The 19042-nt window shown below is 47.9% G+C and overlaps 1 protein-coding gene and 1 long non-coding RNA gene across 2 annotated transcripts in view; one reads left to right on the top strand and one right to left on the bottom strand.

Moving 5' to 3' along the window:
* LOC129380472 (uncharacterized) overlaps positions 1–19042 on the top strand; it is a 482520-nt gene that overhangs the window by 214510 nt on the left and 248968 nt on the right. The gene's annotated exons all lie outside the window — the stretch shown is intronic.
* Positions 2689–3538, bottom strand: LOC140215219 (uncharacterized). Its single transcript, XR_011892158.1, has 2 exons — positions 3138–3538; positions 2689–3069 (listed from the first exon to the last, which is right to left on the bottom strand). It is a non-coding gene; the product is annotated as an uncharacterized lncRNA (long non-coding RNA).

Below are 19042 nucleotides of genomic sequence, written 5' to 3'. Positions count from 1 at the left end.
ATGTGCTTTTTAGTGCAATTTTTCCGATTTGTGGACGCGTTCTGAGTGCTGCTAAACTACTGTAAGGAACTAGGCAGCAGTAAAAAAGGGGAAAGAGCCTGGCAGGGCTTAGTGAGGGTTGTGCCGTGCTTGCTGACTGAGCGGTTGACTTTCAGGCGTGGTTCTAACGCTTGCCGGAAACGAGAACAAAAATGTCAACTCTCCCGAAGTCACTTTGCAGTGTCCTGTGTGAACCTGAACGTGAGAACGAGGCCTTCTCTGTGCGCTGCGCTCAAGAAACGCCAAAGGACGCCCGACTTCGGTTATGAGCATCATCGAGCGACATCCCTCCGGACAGCGGATGCAGTCCCCTGACCATCGGGATCTCCTTCCCCCGGCGGGGCGGTCTGTTACGTTTCGCCTACAACGCGCGGTAATGCCGGCGCGGATGCAACGGACGCCGGGGCTTTGTTCAAAACGGCGGACACTTTGGCCCGTTCGACGCCGCCGCAACGCCTACCCGCCAAGCGTGTCCAGGCGTGTTTCAGTGCCACGTGTCTTCGTGTGTGCGTGTGTATGTGTGTGCCCTCGCTTGTCAAAGCGCGGCAGCCGGGGAGCGGAGTTCCCCGAATGAGGAGCCTGGAGGTCTCTCGGCTCAACCGTTCGCGCCGTCGTGTGTGAGGGTTGGCGATGCGTCACTACACTCGGTTCAGCAGGTCTCTCGGCTCGGACGTGCGCGCCGTCGTGGGCTCATGCTCCGCCGTCCCGTGACCTTCATCCCGTGACCTTCATCCCGTGACCTTCCCTTTTTGGACCGCGACGCCGGGAGTATAAGAGCAGCTGCCCCCGGACGCCAGGAGAGAGGCTCCGATTTGTACTGTTGAGTTACGAGCTCTCCCGTCTCTCCACTTCGGTCGACCTGACCGGCCGCTCTTTTGCTATGTTAGAATAAACAAGTTGTTCTGTTACCAGTCTTCTCTTGCTTTGCCGGGACCTTCGGATGCTTCCAGTGCCCCAGGCCGCCAGGCCAACGCTACCCTTGGGGCTTGCGACCCATTGGCAATAACGGGCGTCAGCACCGAGACCCCAACAACTCGTGCCAGCGGTGCGATTCCAACAGCAGCTATTGACAATGATAGTAATAGAGTGTGAGAAAATTCACTTTTTTGTACGAAAAATCACGTTATAGCTACCATAGAGTTACCATACTGACTCTAGAGGACAAGCTACCCATAGGGCCCATGCATTAAAATCGGGAACCGCAAGAGCGCCGCCATGTTGCTACGCGCCGAGGTTGCCAGCTCCTGAGACGCTCGCTACACTTGGTGACAGTAGTCAGTTTTAATCCGGCAACCGTAGCAGCGTAGCAGCATGGCGCCTCGCTAGTAGTGTAGTGATGTGTGCGTGCAGCCGTGTGTTTGGGCTTTATAAGTTGGTTCTTTATTCTATGTTGCGGGACGGTGTGGGTGTGGTCCATGTGTGCCGTACAGGTGGCAGTTATGCAACCGAGGGATGATCCTGTTGAAGTTTCCGGCGGTATGCGGTTTTCAGCGCTCATGCCTGTTGCAGGAGTGTCACGTACTCGACGAGGTTACGAGCTCGGAGCTGTGGTCAGATTCTTCGTTGGCGTTCCGTAATTCTCTTCGCGCGGGCGCGGTATGTTGCAAAAGCCGCTTTCGCGATCTATCGTAGCGACGATAGATCGGGTTTCTTTATTATTATAAGTACTGATCCAGCTGTAGGACACATGTAGCCGACAAACGGAAGTCTCAGGAGAGCACCTGAGATTATAATAAAGCAGGCGGCACAGGAACTCCAGGGCACCCAAGGGAGAGTGGGGGGATCAAAGCTCGAAGCAGAACGGTACGTAGCCGAACGGTACGCACGGCCGCCGAGGCAGGTGTGTGCCAGGGAGTGTTCGCACGGACAGCTCCCCTCGCACGCGCAGCAGTGCCTCGCATGGTCGAGATACTTTAAAGGCACCTGCGCCCATGATCTTTCTTTTGCCTCGGTGCAGTTAGCACGATTAATGAGAATAATATGGAGGGCATCCGGTGCAGTCGCGAATGCGTCATGGCAAATGTAGCTCGCGTCGCCTGGCGTGTGTAGTAATATCAGAGTTGGTTGTATGAACTTCATCATATTAATGCGCTTTGTTGCGGTGCCTTAACGGAATGGGTCTAGAGGACGGTGTTCGTACATTTTTTTCGTACCGCCCTAATCCTGTTATACCCCCCACTACAAACACACACACATACCCCCCCCCCCCCCCTTTTTTTTTATGTATACATACAATTCCTTGCCATGATGGATCATAGCCTCCTTTATTTTTGAAAAATAGAGGAGGCTATGGACGGATTGACCAGTTCAAGTTGTCAACTTGTCAGTAACTGTCATAGGAATGACTGTAATAAACACAATTCCACGATCGGATTGTTTACTTTCATTTTTTGTTTTAACACTCAGGACTACATAGAACTTTATTTTGTATATGTGAGAGAAGTATGTGGATATCACGAGCTTAAGCCAATGTGCGATACACTGACAAAACAACTGCTACAACATGAACTGAATTGAGGGCCACACAACACATACGTAATTAAAGGTGCAAAATATAGGGGGAAGCTTCAAAATATGCTCTGTAGCACTGCAAAGTATAACATATATTGTATGTGTAGAATAAATGTTCAAAAAAACAATGCATCAATGTCCCATTTGCCTTCAAGTTTATTATCAAGTTCAAGTTTACTGAAGTTTATTATGAGCATATGTACAACAGGAATCTACTAACACACCCGCAGTTAAGGTGGCTGTTCAAGGTGTGCTGGCTGCCTCAGTGTAAGAAAAAGAAATTGGGCGAATGTCGACACCAGTGCCACTGCTTCTTGCCTCTGACCTGCACGTGCCTCCGCGGCATCTTTGCTCACAAGTGTGCTGGCGTGGCGAACGTAGGAGTCATCCGAGAGAAAGAGTATCGTTTACATGGAGAAGTGGCTGTTCACATTGCCTGTGGCTTTCCCTCAAATGTTTCCTTGGCGACTAGGGTGACACACCCGCAGTCAAGGTGGCTGTTCGAGGTGTGCTGGCTGTCTAAACGAAAGAAAAAGAAAGAAAATAGATGAATGTCGATACCAGTGCTATTGCTTCTTGCCTCTTACCTGCATTTGCCTCCACGGCCTCTTGGCTTGCGGAGTCTGTATGAGGGAGCTGCTGTGGCTAGGCGAAGGCATTGTCGAAGGAAAAAGAAACGGCCATTCAAATGGGGAATTATAGAAATAAATGCAGTTCTTATGTCTGTTTCTTGCACTGTTCTTGCCTAAAAGTTTTCAAAGACAGTGTCCAGAATACACCAGCACTTTGACTGCTTTTGCTGTTTACCTGCAAGTGTTGCTGTGAGATCCTTAGTATGGCTGCGTGCAGCATTGTAACACTTAGTGCAGGCATTTGAAGTGGTAGCCAAAAATATAAAGAATCATCCTTGTCTGCATGAATGCTTTAAATTTCTAGATGCAGTGGTAACTATTACTATTGGTGCAAGACCCCCCACATATGCGGCAGGTGCCATAGCTCGAAACTGAATGTTTCCTTTAGTGTTTCACAAGGTGTCTGATATGTCCACATTAGACGTGATCCGTTTCTTATTATTTATCCCAGTGTGGAGAGAGCATCATTAAATAGTTTTTTTTTAATTTTTGCATGGCTTGCTTTTTGGTTTGTTTCTGAATTTATCAAACAGCAGTCTCATGATGCTAAAGTGACTCATGATATGACAGTCATCAGCTTTAGTTTTTCAGAAAAACAACGCATTTCCTGACCCATTGTGTGCTATCCCATTACTCGCATAATTTCTCAGAGTATTCTACCTATACTGACTTGCTTGATTTCCACTAAAGAATCTTGCATCTTCAAATACCATTCTTTCCTTAAAATCATTTGACACTTCTCATAATTTCTGTACCTTGGGCTTCTGATACTCTGCATTCACCATTTTTGCTTGTTTCTGACTAGAAATGTCTTCTTTAATTTCGAGCTTAAATTTTACCTTTGGAACACACGGAAGGGCTTGCCATTGCATATCTGCATAAAAGGGAAACATGTTTCTTGCGAAATCCAATTGAAGATTGATGAATGCAGCTTGCAGTGTGATATGACTGAATGATCCATAAAAGTAACTCATCTCACTTGGTAAATTAAAGCACTTATTAGTGTGATGTACAAGATACGTTACACTAACGTGGTGGGTTCTCTTCCTTATACAGCAAAAGAATCGGTGCGCGAGAAAAAAATTATTTTTGCATACCCCTTGTACACACTGATTTAAGGAAAATGAGCTGGAGCTGTCCACATAATCTGCTTATTTTACCTGCGAGTATGGTCAACAAAAATGTGTCCCAGCTGCTTAGTGGTATTTGAGATTATGTCAGTATTGCATATGTGCCTGTTGCCTAAAATAACTGAATTTTGAAAATGCTCGCAGGGATCTGATGTGCATATCTGCAGTTTATGGATACATGTAAATGACTCAGCATCAAGTGCAAGTGAACGGACCTACAGGCCCGAAGTCGATCATGCAAATAGATTCGCTGCAGAAATTTGTGACCAAAAAAGATATTCCACATGAAATAGCATGCAAGGAAGTGTTGAAAATATTGCACAGTTAATAAAACGCCTACGCTATTAATATGTGGGTTGATACACTCGTTATGCAAAACGGAGGTGAGGCGTGCAGACAGGACACAAGAATAGAGTATTTACAAGCAAACATGCAACACGAGCGCCGCCCACTTCTCTACTCTTGTGTCCTGTCTGCACGCCTCACCTCTGTTTTGCATAATGAATCCTTACCAACTAGCTCAGCTTTCTGTCGTTCTAAGTCTCGATGGACTCGATTTCGTCCGCATTAGGCATTCGCCTCTCGATTACTTCGTGGCACAGAAATACTCGGCATCAGGCTGTTTTTCTGCTGTGGCCTTTGTAGAAGCATGATTGTTCAAAGTGCAACAATTAAACAGATTCTTTGAGTTGCTTGTGGCTTCGCCAGTACAATTCCGGTGCGCTGGTCCGCCTGTCCAGCAATTTCCTACTGAAGGGAAACCTGCAAATAAAAACGCCGCTCCGCATGTAGAAAAATGCTCTACTGTGACGCTTCTCAAACGATTGTGATGCCCCACAAGAGCTGCCTACTCGCGTGATATTCTCAACAAGGAGATACATTCGTTTACTTACATGTGAAGGTATATGCCTGGGCACTTCGGGGCTTCGGTGGCACAGAAGGCACGAGTGTGCCATAGCGTCCGATGTCGACGTGCGATCGCATGTGAAACCTAAACTGTACGAAATTACTACGCGTCCAAAAAACAGATTCGAAACCGAAATTCGCGTCATCCTTTATTAAATGAATGCGTAGTTCGTGATTTACATAAGTCACGGACTTAGTGATCGCTTTCTGTAAACTTAATATTAACCCACCACCTTCATAAAACCTCAGGTATGCGTTTTTAGATGACAAAGCATACGGTGACCTGCACTTGTTTTCAGCTCCTTCAACAGTAATTGCGCTGGCCACATTGACCAGTAGCAACAGGGCGGCGCCCTAGAGGTTCCCCCTTTTCCGGCCCAGCTTTTCCTCTAGAGTTGTTCTACTAACTCTGTGATAGCTGCACAACAATTTACTTACAAAGATACATTTGGAATCGAATGAGGTGTTGGTTGCATTAACATAAAATTCTGGCCACAATGTAGTCTTGCTAAAGTTGAACAACAAGCGCAAAAAAAAAAAAGTCACAAGACTCGTATAATTTTTAATCCTCTTATTTTTATTATTGTTATTTTTTGTTTTAAGAATAAGTAACGTTCTGTTTCTATAATTTAAAGTAAGTTTAAAACCACAAGTTGTTTCCTGAAAAATCTGGCAACACTTAACACGTCTTCAAAAACTTGGCAACGTTGTGCCTAATTATCCACAAGATTGATTTTTTACGCATTAGCAGCAGCTTTTGTTTTTAAATTAAAATTAAGAACTAGTTGCATGTAGGTAGTGCTCAATATTAAAACTGATTGTCGGGTGTAACCTTGCCGCCTTCGGTTGCGTGTAATCATACGCAGTAAAGTGCCGCATAATTTATTGAAAGGGCACAACCTTTTTTTCTTTTTAATTGTAACAAACTAAACTCTGCTTCTTTAAAGCGTAGTCACAAGAAGAAGGTGAATAACGTAGAATTAGCATAAAGCACACTTTTTACTAACTTGTTTTTACACTGGAGTCACCCTGGAACGTCTTTTGTAATGCACTGGTACGTCATTCCTCTTTTTTCGGAACTCTCTAAGCAAGTGGAAGGCGTTGTTTTGCAGTGTGGCCAGATCTTTTGGTTATGCGCAACTGCAGTTAGCGTATTGTTGTCGCGTTTAAGTAGTTGTAATATGTCGGTAAAGGTTATCTACAGTTTATTATCAGACACTTAAGCAGAAAGATGGTTCATGGGGATGGAATACCCATCACGTGGTAACTAGCACGTCTCGCTAGTACGTTTCGCCACAAGGGTGCGCCACACGTATTCATCACTCAAGTATTTACGACAGAGAATCACGGAGGCGTTCAATCAATTTGGCGCGTAACTGGCGTATGACTCTCGCAGCACTGATGTTTAGTTGAAGTCAGCGTAACCCCGAAAGGCATATGCTTTTGCGTGCTCGTCGCAGTGATCATTACCGCACGTGTCGTCTGCTCAAGCAGACGACTCATCACTCCCGAGTTAATCACAATTTGATGCGTCGAAATTCGTGCTTGCAGTTCTCTTGGGCAATTGAAAAACTTCTAATCATTGTCATAATAGGGCCGGACAGTGAAAACAGAAATTAAGCTACCCGAGAACAGATCCAGTGACATTGCACAGCACCTTAAACCACCCATGCTCGCTGGTGACGCCACGCTTTCGGATGTATGACTTTTCAATCGAGCGCATATTTCTGGCATGCCCGCGATAAATTCATAAGGGCGTTTCATTCGCTTGTCGATACATGCGTCCGTGGCTTAATGGTTTCAATGTCAGGCTTCTGTGTTGGAGTCCCTGTGTTCGAATCTTGCCGTCCGGCAATTTTAATGATGTATAATTAATTATTTATTGCGCAATATACTGTTGAAAATAACGAGTATACAAAGTCACAAAGCCGTTTGAAGCCGAAACGACGAAGTTTAGGCAAATCCATGTACTTCCCATAATTCCCATGCTGGGACGACCGCTCCAATTGCAACTCCTGTAGACACTAGCGCCAGAGTTCCCTCTAGTAATTCTTGTAGGAAACTCTATGTGGCATACGGCGGCCTACATATGGCATACGGCGCGACGAGTCGAAATGGCTCGATGGATGACGTAGTAAAGCTAGCGCTTTAAAAAATTCTGTCTGTCTTGCATTCAGGAAACCGGGGCACTTTTCTTAGTGTTTTATGTGACCTGAGGCAAAAAACTTTTCCGTGCTTCTCTTGGCGGTTTACGTGTTTGTTTTTACAGCATGTCGCTGTTCACACTCATTGCGAGTATTGCCAATACGAACCTCGGCTTGTGCACGTCGATCACCCAGCAACGAACGGATACAAAGACAACAGTTAGCGCTGTAGTCCTGTACGACCCTTTGGTGTACCGTGTTTTGCTGTGCGTGGTTTGTCATGTTCCCACTCCTGCGAGCGAAGTTTGTGCTTTGCGTTCACCATTCGATCTGCCCCCTTCAAAGAGGTCACAGAAGCTCGACGGGGAAGCGAACTTCAATGGCGCTAATAACAGCGTGGGCCGCGGACAAGCGTGCAAAGTGTTGCGTGCTTTGAACAGCGGTCCCTTTAAACGTGCCCTTAATCTAGCTTTGCGTTCGGCAGCTGAATTATAATGATCTTTTAACTACAGTTGTTAGAATGTTGGTTACGCCTGTTTATATCGTGGGCTTCTTTGCTCGCTGCTTATCCGGTATGGCCTGCACTCCTGGCCGAGTATGTTTATAGGTATGATATTCGTATTCTCTTTCATGACAACGACGAATGTGGATAATGGGAGTTCAGTTTACTATATTGAACAATTGCAGCATTGTGCTCCCATTGAGCCGATTGCGTCCAAAAATACGAGTATTGCTTTCGTAATTTTCTTCCCTGCTTTGTTACCGCACGCTTTTTGTATAGAAATTTCGTTTGAAACACCCGTAGCCCGCGGTCCTCCCATCAAAGCAATATTCAGCGGCCTGATTCAGCTGCCGGCTTGGTCAGTAATTCGGCACACTCATGCTGCATGCAACCTTTGCATTGCCGCGTCAATCTCGAGCCACATGAAATCACCGTCCTGATACAACAGGGAATCACGGATCCAGTGGAGGGAAGTCATCTTGCGGTACAAATCTTATCAGCCATTCGGGATCCATTTAAAACAGATTTTGCCAGCCTTGGGTGATAATAAATATACATATTTATTCATCGTCGATGCTGCCACGTATACAAGGAGAAATAAAAATAGAAAAAACACGTGACATGTTCTGCTTGTCCGTGTCTTACGTGATCCTGTTGAAGATGGATCGTTGCCAAATTGTCCAATTTCGAATCCTAATAAGATGTACTTATTGGGTGGGCATCGATTAAATTTTTTTAACTAGAATAATCGCGGCCACTGAATCGATCAATCTGATTTGTTGATTTCCGTAACTTGGACGAGAAAAGCAGTTAACTGTGTAATTTGGAGGGACAGTTTCATGTATTGTCACATCAGCGACACTTTGCTTGAGTAGCCATGCACGAAGGACATCACACTCGCTCGGATGAAATCATGAACTCAGCTGCAGTGAGAATATTCACTTGCTATAAGTGCAGCGCGCCTGGCCGCCTTTCGTCCCCGTCTCCTGAGAGACGTTCACGCATGCGCCGTGGGAGACGGAACATTGGCTGCGTGTGGTTCCCTTCCTCGCTGCTGAACACGTCAAGCGAGGAGGTCGGTGCAGACAATTCGACTGATTTCGCTCGTGTGACCGCAACCGATTAATCTCTATCGAAATATGTAATCGCGGAGAAAGGTCTAGCTGATGAATCGGAAGGTCCATCAGTTAGTTGTCCAACCTTATAGTTCGTAATCATCACCAGCCTATATTTGGGTCCACTGCAGGCCGAATGCCTCTCCCTACGATCTCCAATTGACCCTGTCCAGCGCTAGCTGATTCCAACTTGCGCCCGCAATTTTCCGAACTTCATCGCCCCGCCTAATTTTCTGCCGCGCCGCTTGCCTTTCCTTGGCACCCATTATGTAACTGTAATGGTTTACAGGTTATCAGGTATAGGCCTTATAGTGATTGGTGGCTTATTGCGCGTGATCTTAACGAAAAATATCTAAAAAATAAACGCCAGTACTCCAATCGTTGGGCTGAGAAATACAAGGAAAAAAAATAGAGACAGTCTCCTTTTAATTATTTTGTTGTTAAGTGGTACAGCATGGGTTTTTGCTGTACCACTGCAGATTCGGCGCGCAATTGACACACATTTAGATGGTTTGCCCGAATTATATATATTATACAATACAAATAAAGATAAGTACCGTTATTTGTTCCTTCCTGTGCATGGCTGCTTGTGCTTCACGACGGTTCCACTTTAAACCAACTGTGCATGTTTCTTGTATTGGTTTTATCACTAACTTTACACCAACAAAGCGATTTCGATGTTCAGCCACCGCACATCCATAACGGAAGTTAAAATTGCTGAAAAATAAGAAATCTCCATGCAAATCCTAATGATGAAGGCGAAAAGGAGAGAGAGACTTTTGTGGAAAATTCGGAATTGAAGAAAACCGCGACTAGCTATTAAAAACAGTACATTATCTCATTTTGATAAACGAAAAAAAAGCACGCCTACATTATTATTATTATTATTGTTGTTGTTATTGTTGTTGTTTCCCAAGTAAAAGCTGAAAACGTCGAGCCCCGGTTAGAAGAATTACCTCTTCTGATCGAGGTCCCGCATGCACACGCTCTCGCACCGTCCCCCCTCTCTCTCTGTCCTCGGAACCACGTGGGCAGGCTGCAGAATCGTCCGCTGTCTGAAGCGGAACGTATACGTGGTCGCGGTGGTTGTTGAGGGCGCCCCGTATACTCTGCACTTCATTTCTGGATATGTTCCCACATCCGTGATAGACTTCGACGGTACCGCGTGCTATCCACTTTTATCGCGAGGACCAGCGCCAACCGACGAGGGACGAAAGGACAAACACTTTCCCCCTTCGCCGGTTGACGCTTGGTGCTCAACATGATTGCATACCAACTTGCCCGGGTTTCGATTATTTTGGTACCCACGCATTGTGCGCACGCTTTACGCTATTTCCTCTTTTCTCCGTTCTCTATCTCTCTGCCGCTTCCTTGGCCTTATACGGAGTAGCCAACGAGAGCTTCTGCTGGGGCTCTCTCTTGCGAGCATTATTTTTTATTCGGGTTATTCATTTGATATCGTCTGCCTCGCCCTGTGGCCGATCCATGGCGACAGCGTTGGCTTGGGGGCGTGAGAGCGAGTTACGAAGAGCAAGAATAATTTAAAACGAAAAGAATGGTTACAAAATGCGGCCATTGGGTAACGTTTCGACATTTCTCTACGTTCCCCCCTCCCCGCCATCGCAAATAATGTAAGCGCTTTAAAAGTTTTGTTGCCCCCATCTACTGAAGATTGCAGACGGATACGCGAAATTATCTCACGGATACCGCGGTGCGACTTTACTCAGCAGACTACAATCTTACGAGTAAGCTTCAGCTCGGGTGCTCCTGTCTATTTACATATTGTTACGTAGGAAGACGCAGACGAAAAGCTATGTACAAATATATTTACAAGGAAAATACGCTGCGCTTGGCCAAGAGGCAACAGCCCGCGCTAGCTTCTAATCGTCGTCGTCGTCTTCACACTGCTGGCCTTTCGTGATCGCGCATATTGTGCCGTAGCACTACCCCCGGCTGCAAAAGCGCCGTCCCGGAGCGACTAAAGATCGGACTCGGAAGCAGTGTAGTAGGCCTTGAGCCTACTGACGTGTACGACATCACTAGATGCCACAGGAGAGGACGAGGTTGAGGCCACAGGAGCAATTTCGTAAGTCACAGGCGTCACCTGGCGCAGCACGCAGTAGGGCCCTGTGTATCGCGAAAGGAGCTTCTCTGAAAGTCCGACGTGACGAGAGGGCGACCACAGGAGCACGAGCGCACCAGGTGAAAACTGTACGTCACGATGGCGGGCGTTGTACTGACACTGCTGAGTGGTCTGTGAGGCCGTCAGTCGAGCACGGGCAAGCTGGCGTGCATGGTCAGCGAGGGCGATGGCGTCGCGCGCATACTCGCTTGTTGAGACCGCAGCAGGAGGAAGTGCCGTGTCTAGGGGCAAGGTAGGTTCGCGACCGTACAGTAGATAAAAGGGAGAAAATCCGGCGGTGTCGTGCCGGGAAGAATTGTACGCAAATGTTACGTAAGGAAGGGCAATGTCCCAGTCGTGGTGGTCCTTGGAAACGTACTTGGCCAGCATATCGGTAAGAGTACGGTTTAACCGCTCTGTCAGGCCATTGGTTTGAGGATGGTATGAAGTAGTCAGTTTGTGTTGAATGGAGCAGGAACGCACAATGTCAGCGATAACTTTCGAGAGGAAGTTTCGACCACGGTCAGTAAGCAGCTGTCGCGGGGCGCCATGAAGCAAGATAATGTCACGCAAGAGAAAGTCCGCGACGTCAGTGGCGCAGCTGGTAGGGAGAGCCCGAGTGATAGCGTATCGGGTGGCGTAATCAGTCGCGACGGCTACCCATTTGTTCCCAGAAGATGACGTGGGAAAGGGACCGAGCAGGTCTAATCCAACACGAAAGAACGGTTCCACAGGGACGGTGATCGGCTGGAGATGACCGGCAGGTAGCACCTGAGGTGTCTTCCGACGCTGGCAGGGATCACAGGCAGCAACATAGCGTCGAACGGAGCGAGCGAGACCAGGCCAATAGAAGCGGCGGCGGACGCGGTCGTACGTGCGGGTTACCCCAAGATGTCCTGAAGTGGGTGCGTCATGCATCTCAAAGAGCACAGTCTGTCGTAGCTGTTTTGGCACGACAAGAAGAAGGTCAGAGCCGTCAGGGAGGAAGTTCCTTCGATACAGAATGCCACCCTGGAGGACATATCGGCGAACGGATGCGTCGGTAGGTGTAGAGCGCAGACGCTCGATAAGTGCTCGCAGCGATAGGTCTCGGTACTGCTCATCGGCGATGTTACCGAAGGCAGAGACAGAGAAAATGCCGTTGGCGCTACTACTGTCGGCGTCATCAGGCTCGTCGACCGGGTAGCGAGACAGGCAGTCAGCGTCCTTGTGCAGTCGGCCAGATTTATAGGTGACAGTATACGAATATTCTTGGAGGCGTAAGGCCCAGCGACCAAGTCTTCCTGTAGGATCTTTCAGTGAGCATAACCAGCAAAGCGCGTGATGGTCTGTGACAACGGAAAAGGATCGGCCATATAAGTATGGGCGGAATTTCGCAACCGCCCAAACTAGGGCCAGACACTCACGCTCAGTGATGGAATAGTTGCGCTCCGCGGGTGAAAGGAGCCTGCTGGCGTAAGCGATAACACGGTCGTGGCCACGCTGGCGTTGTGCCAGTACTGCTCCAATTCCGTGACCGCTGGCATCAGTACGGACTTCGGTAGGCGCAGAAGGATCGAAATGGGCCAAAACGGGAGGCGTTGTGAGAATGTCGATTAGATGAGGGAATGCAGAGGCCTCGTTATCGCCCCACTGGAAAGGAGCGTCTTTTTTCAAAAGGTCGGTTAGTGGTCGTGCTATGGCGGCGAAATTTCTCACGAAACGGCGGAAGTACGAACAAAGGCCGATGAAGCTGCGCACATCCTTGACACACTTCGGAACAGGGAAGTGCGTAACAGCATGGATCTTGCCTGGGTCCGGTTGCACTCCGTTCGCGTCAACGAGATGTCCAAGGACGGTAATCTGGCGACGGCCGAATTGGCACTTCGATGCGTTGAGTTGCAGACCGGCTCGCCGAAAAACGTCCAGGACTGCTGAGAGGCGCTCGAGGTGCGTAGCGAACGTTGGGGAGAATACGATAACGTCGTCCAAGTAGCACAGGCACGTGGACCATTTGAAACCGTGAAGAAGGGAGTCCATCATGCGTTCAAAAGTGGCAGGGGCGTTACATAGACCAAACGGCATCACTTTGAATTGATAAAGACCGTCGGGTGTGACAAAAGCAGTCTTCTCGCGGTCGAGATCGTCCACGGCAATCTGCCAGTAGCCGGAGCGAAGGTCAATAGAAGAGAAATAGCGAGCACCGTGGAGGCAGTCAAGGGCGTCATCAATCCGAGGTAGGGGATACACGTCCTTTTTGGTAACCCTGTTAAGGTGCCGATAATCCACGCAAAAGCGCCATGAGCCATCCTTCTTTTTGACCAGTACTACAGGTGACGCCCATGGACTATATGATGGTTCAATAATGTTCTTGGCAAGCATTTTGCGAACTTCTGCGTGAATAACTTGACGCTCAGCTGGTGACACTCGATACGGGCGGCGATGAATAGGAGGGGCATCGCCGGTATTAATGCGATGTTTGACAGCTGTAGTTTGGGCTAAAGGACGATCGTTAAAGTAAAAAATATCGTGGTAGGAAAACAGAACGCGGTAGAGTTCACGAGCGTGCTCGGAGGGCAAGTCGGGGGCAATCATTTTCCGTAAGTCAGCGATGGTACAATTTGCCGACTGCGATGGTAGAGGAGTATCGGATGAAGTGTCGTCTACTGCAATGGATGCTACTGAGTGATCCTCGAATGAACAAAGCTGGGCCAAAGACATCCCACGTGGCAGCACTTGTGTCGTCAAGCCAAAGTTGACCACTGGCAGGCAGACGCAATTCGCCGTAATAGATAAAACTGTATGGGGTACTGTGATCCCATGTGTAAGGAGGACGTCTTGCATAGGAGCCGCGATGTAGTGACCGTCGGGGACTGGTGGGGATGACACTAGGTCAACGTAGGTCAGTGCCGAAGGTGGCAAGCGAACGAAGTCGGCGGAACTGAGGCGACTGGGGTGTGGTTCAGCAGGATCCAGAACAGGCAGGTCAAGGCGGAGAGTACTGGCGGAACAATCGATGAGAGCAGAATGTGCGGAAAGGAAGTCTAAGCCGAGGATGATGTCGTGGGGACAGTGGGCGATGACTGTGAATAGCACGATTGTTGAGCGATCGGCGAAGGAGACGCGGGCGGTACACATACCAATTACGGGGGCTGTTCCGCCATCGGCGACACGGACAACAGGCGTCGTGGCGGGCGTGATAATTTTCTTGAGCCGGTTACGAAGGTCAGCGCTCATTACGGACAAATGCGCCCCAGTGTCTATGAGAGCAGACACAGAAACACCGTCGACTTGCACGTCAAGAAGGTTCAGATGAGTGGGCAAAGTCAGTAGAGGATTTGGCGGCGTAGGGAGCAATGCAGCGTCACCTCGAGGCGCTGCATCGTCTAGTTTTCCGGCTGGGAGCGGCGTCCGAAGGGAGTCGGCGAATAGGAGCGACGGGGCTGGGGAGAGCGAGATTGTCGTCGTTGGGGCGAAGGCGAACGAGAATAGGGGCGGTTCGTTGCAGGAGAATCAGTGGCGGCATTATCGGAGTGTGCGGCATAGGGACGAGAAGGGCCACCTGAGGGGCGAGAGTAGGCAGTATAAGTAGGCCGGCTCGGGGAACTCCAGCGACTACGACAGTGCCGAGAAATGTGCCCGATTCGATGGCAGTGGAAACAAATAGGCTTGTCGTCAGCAGTGCGCCATTCAGATGGGTTGCGGAAACGTGGTGGGTAAGAAGATGCGGGACGGGGCGAAATCGAAGAAGCCGGGCGGGTATTAGGGCGATGGGCCGAGCAGATGGTGTGAAGACCCATGTTTTCAAACTCCTGGCGGACAACTGCCTGGATCAGTGAGACCGTGACTGCAGATGTGTTGGTGGGACTGGAGTCGAAGGCAGCCGGATAGGCGGCCTCGATCTCACGCCGGACGATCCTGGTAACATCGGCAGTGTTGTTGGGACGAGGAGCGTCGGCACAGGAAGATGTCGCTGGGGTGTTGGGCAGACGGGCAAACTGCTGGTCAATACGTCGGCTTTTGGCGAGTTCCAGGCGGCGGCACTCTCTTATAACAGCATCCACCGTCGCTACGTTGTTGCAAACGAGCAAGTTGAAGGCGTCATCGGCAATGCCTTTGAGGATGTGGGAAACCTTGTCTGACTCAGTCATGTGGGTGTCAACTTTGCGGCACAGAGCCAAGACGTCCTGAATGTACGTGACATAGGGCTCTGTTGACGTCTGCACACGGCCGGAAAGCGCCTTCTGCGCGGCAAGTTGTTGACCGTAGGGGTTGCCGAACAAGTCTCGAAGCTGTGTCTTAAGTGAATCCCAACTGGTGAGCTCATCTTCGTGCGTGCGATACCAAACTCGAGGTGTGCCACCGAGGTAAAAGACTACGTTGGCGAGCATAATAGTAGGGTCCCACCGGTTATTGCGGCTGACGTGTTCATACAGGCTGATCCAGTCATCGACGTCTTCCCCATCTTGGCCCGAGAATACGCCAGGATCACGGGGAGCGGGGAGAGTGATGTAGGTCGTCGAAGTGGCAGCAGGTGTCGGAGCCGGCGGAGTCGGGTTGTCGTCGCCGGGAGCCATGAAGGAAGGCTCGACGTACCGTCCACTGCGAAGCTCCGTGACGAGGTACAGGGAACGTCCACCTCCACCAGATATGTTACGTAGGAAGACGCAGACGAAAAGCTATGTACAAATATATTTACAAGGAAAATACGCTGCGCTTGGCCAAGAGGCAACAGCCCGCGCTAGCTTCTAATCGTCGTCGTCGTCTTCACACTGCTGGCCTTTCGTGATCGCGCATATTGTGCCGTAGCAATATAAAAGGAGAATGCGTTTTTCTCGGCAACCACAGCACCAAATTTGACAAGGTTTGTTGCATTTAAAAGAAAAGTTTAAAATCTAGTGAATGTTGCTTCGAATTTTCTATTTAGGTCGTCAATTTTTTATTAAAAATTTTCAGAAAATAAACTATCACGTTTACAACTTTGTAACTCAGCATTGAAAAATGATATCGCAATTCTGTGAATTGCATTTAATAGTACATCTAAGGCGAACAAATTTGGTATGTTACATATAAACGCTAAAAAGTTTAGTAATATGCAAATACAGCTTTTGCAGAACCCTTGTAGACAACGTAACAAATTCACGTAAGACATAAACTGACAAATCGAATTAGTCCGCTTCGAATGATGTAACGGATGCCATTTACAGAACCACGATATCCGTTTTTGATGCAGAGCTATTAATTTTAAACTTGGTGCTTCTATTTTTTCACACCTTCAAATATTTGAAGATCGTTTTAATAAATTTCAGGCCCTAAATCGAAATTCCGCTTCCAGCAGTCACTGGAATTTAACTTTCGCCCTCAAATGCAACAAACTTTATTAGAATCAGTCCAGGAGTTATGTCAGAAAAACATTTTTGCGTTTTACATGTATTTCAACAGGCCGCGTCGGTGTTGGGCCCGAGCTAAACCTTCCTCTTAAGCTGTCCGCGCAAGCCTGTGCGAGCCGCGCATATATTTGTCAATGTCCCTGTTTTGAAGCTAACCTTCAGTGCTTTCGCGGTTTGAGACGTCGGCCAGTTATAGCTGCCACGGATAACGTTAACGAATAGAATGATCAACAGCCTCGTTTTTCTCGTTTTCTCGTTTCTCTGTTTGGAGTTTTCCACGTTCACTTCCAGTCCATGCGTTTCGAGAAAAAAATAAAAAGGGTATCTCTTATCCGCAATCAATTTCTTTCTACGCGTATACTTTCATAGTTTCCAATTCCCTGTTCTATATTAAAGGAATGCGGACACGATAATTAATTATGTCCAGATTCTTTTATTTTTGGGGTCGCTGTCAACTCCATAATTATGGTGCGACGCCTGAATTCCTCGAGAGCTTCACAAAAAATAATTACAGCACCTTTTTACGACCCGTTTAAAACGCACGTCGAATGTTGCGTGGCCACGTAAAACCTCATGCTACGTCACACCGACAGCAGCGTGACTCTTTCCAGGTATGGCCCTCGCCCGTAAATGAAATGAGTTCACCGACACAGAGGCAAAAGTTGGCCTTCCGTGCGCTTCTCGAAGAAAAGGTTGCGTCAGTTACTACCCAAAAGCTAGCAATTGCTTGTCACAATGCTGAGATTCTATAGTAAGGGAAGTTAGTAACGGCGCTGGTACTTGCATTAACTACACAAAGGAGGTGGTACTTTGTACGACTAGCACAGGTATTCAGTTTACGAGCCATGCATGGTAATGGCACCAGTGTAGTGGCATTTGCTACCCAATTGAGTTAGTGGGGCCTGTTTTGTTTAGAGACGGCGCTTCCATTGGCCAAAAATAATGAAGTCCCTTCTGTTCTAAAGGTGTATTATCAACACATGTGCGAAAAAAAAAAAAAACGAGGACCGCATTGCACTCAGATGCACTAGTTAGATTTCCACAAACCTCAACGAGCTGGCCCACTCCAAGGCGCGAGGTCTCGCTTTCCGCGACCATGGAGAACTCCACCGCCGGCCCGCAGTGGTGGAGAAAAGAGATCAACCGACCACACACAATGAAATTATGCAGCACTTTTATCTCGACAGGAGAGACTTTCCCCTTCCTCGCAAGAAGTTAAATAGAGCGTAGGCATTGACCCTTAGATTATTGCAAACAGGCTCGTATCCCAGCCTGGCTTTGTTCCACAAGCTTTATTCCGACACTTATGCCACTAGTTCTTGCAGGCACTGCAACGACTTCGCTAGCCTAGACCACATGCTCTGGCAGTTGCTCCTCGTTACGAGGCACAGAACAAATCAATGAGAACAAGTGGCTCTCCGCTATCAAAAGCCCCGATGCCGGGGCGCAATTATGGGCTGTCCAGAGGGCCCACGCTGCGGCGGTCAGGCATGGCCTGACTGTCCCAACGTGGGAGCGGCCCGCAGCGCGCTCAGTCGCGTACCTCAGGACTTTCATTAAAGTTTGGCATCCATCCATCCATAGGTTTTCACCTACTTACTTTACAGCCCATGTTGCAATTCACAAATTGTGGCCTGGAAGTTCGCAAGGTAGATTTAATTGGAACGTATTCTCAGGATGACGCCATTCTCTAGATATTAATTTCAGAACTTTGCGAAGAAATACATGGGCCTTCCAGTTACTTTCGTGTTTCGCTGCATAAGCAGCATTTCGTTAAAAAATAAGTGGAACGACAGTGAATTTTTTTACAGCAAGTTTGATGGCGCATATCTCGAAAATTATGTCATCCACAGAGTACATTTGAAGTGGATAGGCCTTGCAGTCTCACAAGCTACAATGTGTAAATTGTAATATGTGGCGTAATGTACTTAGGTAAAACTTTTTTAGTTACTTTTTGTTGATTAGCAGATTATGCATTTCGATTTTTTTCTTGGAAGTAATGTCCGCTTCTTTGAGTAGACCAGCTGAAGGACTAGAATTATGCCATCTGCCATAGTCAATCTTCTTTTTTTTTTTTTAATTGCCTAATGCCTTCGCTGAAACACCTGGTATAATAGACATTAACTTTAGGAGCACAGGTCGTACCGGTGGGCATCTATATACGTGTATTGGTCAATCAATAAAGTTAGGAACCTATATTTGCATAACGTACGTAGTCTTCACTCATGTGCACCACAACGAAGCACATAACTAATATGTAAACATATTGATAGCATTTAGCTTATCTAAACATCGAAATAAGACTTCCACTACGCCAGAATAATAGGCCACGGGGAAGACGAGGAGAACCTTTTACCTGGTAACTGCTTCGTAAAGACAGCACTCACGTAGTACGAATTATCGACGGTAGTAATAAGCTTACATGTGTGTGCGCGCATGGGTGCGGATTTATTGGGGCGAGGGATTACGCATTTCTACTGGCATGTCTTACTGCGTTGCAGGTGCCTAAGCCCGATGTAGTTATACCATGCAGGCGTTGCATTGACGGAAACACCTGTGCTGCACAGGGGTA

This window comes from Dermacentor andersoni, chromosome 1 (genome assembly GCF_023375885.2).
Source record: "Dermacentor andersoni chromosome 1, qqDerAnde1_hic_scaffold, whole genome shotgun sequence".
Classification (NCBI taxonomy): domain Eukaryota; kingdom Metazoa; phylum Arthropoda; class Arachnida; order Ixodida; family Ixodidae; genus Dermacentor; species Dermacentor andersoni.
This window is presented reverse-complemented; position numbering and strand designations above follow the sequence as displayed.